At 49.4% G+C, this 6,139-nt stretch overlaps 1 long non-coding RNA gene across 1 annotated transcript; it reads right to left on the reverse strand.

The window, feature by feature from the left end:
* Positions 1 to 5,399: 5,399 nt before the first annotated feature.
* Positions 5,400 to 5,893, reverse strand: LOC308149624. Its single transcript, XR_013937257.1, has 3 exons — positions 5,765 to 5,893; positions 5,611 to 5,673; positions 5,400 to 5,518 (listed from the first exon to the last, which is right to left on the reverse strand). It is a non-coding gene; the product is annotated as an uncharacterized lncRNA (long non-coding RNA).
* Between the last annotated feature and the right edge of the window lie 246 nt (positions 5,894 to 6,139).

Below are 6,139 nucleotides of genomic sequence, written 5' to 3' on the forward strand. Positions count from 1 at the left end.
GATGTTGTGAACTGATTGACATCATCAGTGAATACAAGTTTGCACTGTGTAAAGACGGAACAGTATAGAACATGTTACATCTGAACGCCCACTGGATAATATGGTTGGATCTCGCGTCAGGCACGATATCGTCGTTTCTTAACTGTCGATGAATTATGATTGTAATAACTAACAAATTAAATTGTGTTTCCATATTGGAGAATCTATGAGACCGTGTCTGTTATCTAATTCTCAGAATAAAGAGTAGAGCAGTCTGCATTTCTTTTTTGTTTGGTTTTTCAACATCCTTACTAACATCCTTTTAACATCCTTATCCCAACCCTCAAAAGAGCATGGAAAAAAAAGAAAAAGGGAAAGGTGAGTGAGAAGAGAGTAATGTGCGATAGATAGAGATATGGAGGGGTGGGGGGGTGGGGGGGGTGTTCCGCTGCCTCACTGTAATTAGATTAGATTCAACTTTATTGTCATTGCAGAGTACAAGTACCAGACAATGAAACTCAGTTTAGCATCTAACCAGAAGTGCAAATAGTGATACTATAAAAACATGACAGTGATAGTGATAGGTACAGTATGGCAAGTACGGTAGTTAGAGGTATATAGTTATGAGCTATGTACAGTTAAGGTACCAACTGTCAGAAACAGACTCCATGAGGGAGGCATGAGGGCCCGACGTCCTCTAGTGGGACTAGTGTGCTCACAGCCCAGCACCGTGCAGCTCGATTGGCATTTGCCAGAGAACACCAGAATTGTCAGGTTCGCCATCGGCGCCCCGTTCTCATCACAAATGAGAGCAGGTTCACACTGAGCATATGTGACATATGTGACAAGAGTCTGGAGACGCCGTGGTGAACGTTATGCTGCCTGCAACATCATCCAGCATGACCGCTTTGGTGTGTCAGTGATGGTCTGGGGGGGCATATCCTTGAAGTGTTCCCTTAATTTCTCAGAGCAGTGCACATACTTGTTACATATACAACAGAGACCGTAAACACAAAATGCTTATTTCTACCTGGATGCCACATATTACAGGAAAGAATTATACAAACTGAAATGTATGTACAAAGAAATGTATGCACAAAGAAATGTGTGCACCAAAAAATTATGTAAGAAGCACAAATTATGAATACTATGGTTTTTTGGGTCGGTTGTGGCACAGGAGGTAGAGCCGGCGTCTAATGATTACAAGGTTCAGATCGGACTCCGGCTGGCCACATGTCAAGGGGCCTCATTTATAGAAAGTGCTTAGATCAAGATTTTGATCTTACCCGTGTTGTACGTAGAAAACCACGTCAACGTAGTGATTTATAGAATAGAATTTCAACGTGAGTCAATTTGACCGTGGAAACGATCGTAGCTCTACGTCGTGTATTCACCTTGCGTACGCACATTACCTACTGGTTATGCGGAGTTATTACAGGCATGTGAGCCGCACTGCCTAGTGTAATTCATGCGAAGTGAACGTGACTCGTAATAAAATTAACGATGTTGTTATCAGCCGAGAAAATTGTTACGTCTGTAGTTTTACGACAGTTTGGACTTCACTACAGTGCCGTGTTATGTTATGTGTTAGGACGACTTACGTTAGTTGGTTAACACGATGTTGAATAAATGGAGTACGCTCCGACTTGAAGCTCTGAGTATCAGTCTCCGTTATTGAACATATCATTGGCGACGAGGATGGCTGGTTGTTCTCTGCCACCACCCTCTCCTTTCCTAGCAGTCCCGGCAGAACCACCGATTCCGTGGAACCGCTGGATTTCCTCTTTCGAGACATATATCCTAGCTGCCGGCTTGGAGGACATATCCGACAAGAGGAAATGTGCGCTGCTGCGACACTGTTTAGGAGCGGAGGGTCAGCGCGTGTTCGGAACTCTCGGCACCGCGGCGAAATACACAGACGCTGTGGAACTATTGAAGCAACACTTCGCCCCTCCACAAAGCGCTCTTCTCCGCCGCGTCATATTCAGACGAAGACACCAACGTACAGGTGAGACAGTGACACAGTATGTGGCTGATCTGCGGGGTTTGGCGAGCTTATGCAAGTTCGGGACATTACAGAACGAAATGATAAGAGACCAACTCATCTTACACACGAACTGTGACAAGATTAGGGAAAAACTGTTGCTGGAAAATGATGAACTTACATTATCAGCAGCTCTGAACATAGCGGTCCAGGTTGAAACAGCCTTGGAATGTGCGGTTAGTTTTTCAGCCTCTCCCAGCTCACCGGCAGCGGGCGCGCACAGCCTACAGGTGCCCCTCCTCCACGTGAGTACAGCCAGCGGCGGGGAGAGCGTTTTACTGGCCTCTCGGTCACGCGACCAGCCACACCAGCCGTGTGGGAATTGTGGCTCTTCTGCACACAATTCAAGAGCTCAGACATGCCCAGCCCGTGGTAAAACCTGCTCCAACTGCGGGAGACTAAACCACTTTCACAAGGTCTGCAGGTCTGCCCCAGCTAGAGCTTCCCAGTCACCTACCACAGTCATCCATAATGTCAGCTCAGGACGAGCGCCATTCAAAACATGCTCGTTGATGGTTGGTGATGTCACTCTGCCGCTCCTCCTAGACACTGGAGCCACAGTGTCCCTTGTGAACTTGACGACCTATACACAGTTTTTCTCCCATGTGCCCCTGGGGTTGCCCTCCACCACCCTGCGTGGCTATGCCAACTCTGAGATTGACATTGTGGGCTCTTTTCAGCTGCCTGTGAAGTACGGGGAGAGGACACTGCCGGCCTTCAGGTTCAATGTTGCACGCCACGGGACCAACCTGTTAGGCCTCGACCTGTTCAACGCCCTCGGTTTCACCCTGCTAGACACAGCTGGCTCAGAGATTCACACCGTTTCCATCCCCTGGCAGCAACAGTGGCCTGCGCTGTTCAGCGGTGTAGGCTGCCTCGACACTTTTGCCCACCAGCCTCTGTTAGATCCTACAGTGATGCCTGTTATACAGCCCCTCCGCCGCTCCCCCCTGGCTCTCCGCGATGACATCTCCTCTCAACTACAGAGCATGCTCGATAGCGACATCATTGAGCAGGTGAATGCATCGCCTTGGATCTCCAACCTGGTGGTGGCGAAGAAGAAGTCTGGGGGGCTGCGCATCTGCGTGGATCTGAGAGCGGTAAACAAGGCCATCATCCCTGACAAATACCTCCTGCCAACGATAGAGGAGCTCACCGCCCAGTTCTACGGGTCCAGCGTGTTCTCTAAACTGGACCTCCGTCAGGGTTACCTCCAAGTGCCACTACACCCCGAGAGCCGCAACCTCACAGCGTTCATCACTCACAGAGGGGTTTTCCGCTACAAACGCATGGCTTTCGGTTTAAGCTCCGCCCCCAGCTGCTTCCAAAAGATCATGGCCTCCATCTTCGCTGGGATCCCAGGTGTGGCCATCTATCTGGATGACATTGTGGTTCACGGGGCCACCGTCGAGAGCCACGACGAGCGTCTCCACAGTGTGTTCAGTGCATTGGCCAAGCATCACCTCACACTCAATGGTGAGAAGTGTGTATTCGCCGCCCCAGCCATTGACTTTGTGGGGTTCCGCCTCTCAGCTGATGGCACGTACCTGCTGCACTCGAACACCGAGGCCATCCATCATGTCCCGGAGCCCACCACAGCCGCTCAGGTGGCCTCCTTCCTAGGCATGACGGCGTACTACCTCCGTTTCCTGCCACAGTACTCGGCCACAACCACACCACTGCGGAAGCTGTTGAAGCATGACGAGCCCTGGCTCTGGACGTCTGCCTGCTCAGACGCCGTACGCCTCCTGAAGGCCCAACTCACCTCGCCACCGGTCCTGGCGCATTTCGACCTGGCCAGCCCCACTCTTGTCACATGCGACGCCTCTGCCACAGCCATTGGTGCTGTGATGTCCCAGCTGCAAGGGGGGGTGGAGAGACCGATCGCCTTCGCCTCCCGTGCTCTCAGCCCCACGGAACAGAAGTAATCGGTGGGGGAGCGGGAGGCCCTAGCATGCCTCTGGGCATGTGAGCGCTGGCACATGTACCTCTATGGACGTCTATTCACACTGAGGACAGACCACCAGGCCCTCATCACCCTCCTGGCCACGTCTGGCACCGGTCACAAGCCACTCCGCCTCCACCGCTGGGCCGACCGCCTGCAGCAGTACAACTATCGGCTACAGTTCACGCCAGGACGAGACAACGTGGTAGCCGACTTGCTATCACGCTCAATCCCCAGCCCACCCACAGCCCCAACCTTGACCCCCGGACTGGACCAGGCTGAGCATGACCTCGTCCAGCTCCTCCACACACCCCTTCAGGAGACGGTGTCGCTGAAAGAGCTCCGGGATGCCTCAGCCGATGACCCCACCCTCTCTACACTCTCAACCTACATCACGCAGGGGTGGCCGGCAAGAGTACCTGACGAGCTACTCACTTACTCCAGGATCAGGGAGGAGTTGTCGGTTTGGAATGAGACCTGTGTCGCTCGCGGGTTCTGCACTGTGGTCCCAGGTGTCCTTCGGGCGCGTATCCTTGCTATGGCGCACGAGGGTCACCTGGGCATAGTCAGGCTCAAACAGCGCTGTCGTGATGTTGTGTGGTGGCCAGGCATCGACAGGGAACTCGAAACCCTGGTCAAGGATTGCACTGCCTGTCTCCTTAGTGGTAAGACCAGGGCTCCAGCTCCACCCCCGCCCATGCAGCCGTTGGACTGGCCATCTCAACCCTGGGAGCACCTGCAACTTGATATCTGCGGCGAGCTGCATGGGGTACCACATCACCAGCGTTTTCTCGTCGTGACTAGGGTTGGGTAACGTTTGGGTTTTATCCGGTACCGGTACCTAACCGATACTTTAAAAACGGTACCGGTACCGAAACGGTACTTAATTCGGTACTTTTGATTTTAAAAAATGACATATACTGTATATATATATATATATATATGTATATATATATATATATATATATATATATATATATATATATAATAATAACACGGTCGACAACATTAAACAGCTTTTCACTTTTTTATTGCTGAGGCACAATATATATTGTTAAATATACACTCAAATTAAAATAAATGAAAATAAAACTCCTGCTGACTGAGGCACAATATACATATATATATAATATTACAGTTAAATATACACTCAAATTAAAATAAATAAAAATAAAACTCCTACCTCAGCAATTCTTTTGCAAAAAGATCAGCATATTTGCCTTCTCTGGCAAAATACGACACCTCTCTTGACTAATTGCATGACCTGCACATGAGAAAACCCTCTCAGATGGTGTGGATGAGGCTTGTACGCACATGTATTTATCTGAAAGCTTAGACAGTATGGGGAGGCTGTCCCGCTTACCCCACCACCAGGCTACAGGGTCTTGACCTGATGGGATTGAAGACAAACTTGTGTACAGTTAAATTTCTTTCTGGACCACTTCAGTGATGGGGAGGGCACTATTACTGGTCCCTGTTTCCTGAAGAAGCTCTAGGTCCTCATCCTCAAACAGCTCCTCTAGGGCTGACTTTTTGGCACGCTTCTTGTGCTGAAAAATACATAAAAGTAGTGTTTAGACAAACATACTTAAAAAATTGCATTCGTTCATTTGAGGTATTCCATGATTATTTATGAACTTACATGTTCCTCTGCCTTGTCCTCATCTGAATCTTCTTCCCCTGGCCCTGTGCCCGCCATTGGAAGCTGTAGGCACAATTTTGCACATAAATAGCAATACTTCATCATAGAAACGGTATTATAGGACACATAGTAAACAAGGATGAGGATAAAATACCTGTTCTGTTGCACTGGCACTGGCAACTGCTGCTTTCTTCAACCTCTCCCAGGCATCAGCATATTTAAATCTGCCTTTGAAGCGAGGGTCCATCGAAGTGGCCTCCTGGAGAAAGTTCTGAATATCTGGATTCTGTAAATGAACATGACAAACTGTTTAGTGTCTAACAGTGAAATTATGTGGTTTGCCCTCTTGTAAGCATAGGCTATGCTTGGAAATGGAAAATACCTGGTATCGCTTTTTCAGATCTCCCCAGACCGCCTCTTTCACAGCACGGGTGAACTGAGTGTCGTCTCCTTCAATTACCCTGAAATGCTTCTCCAGCTTGTTCAGGATGGGGAGAATTTCGCCACATGTGGGGGACCTCTCACTGGA

This window comes from Nansenia antarctica, assembly GCF_963989245.1.
Source record: "Nansenia antarctica genome assembly, chromosome: 2".
In the NCBI taxonomy this organism is placed as follows: Eukaryota; Metazoa; Chordata; class Actinopteri; order Argentiniformes; family Microstomatidae; genus Nansenia; species Nansenia antarctica.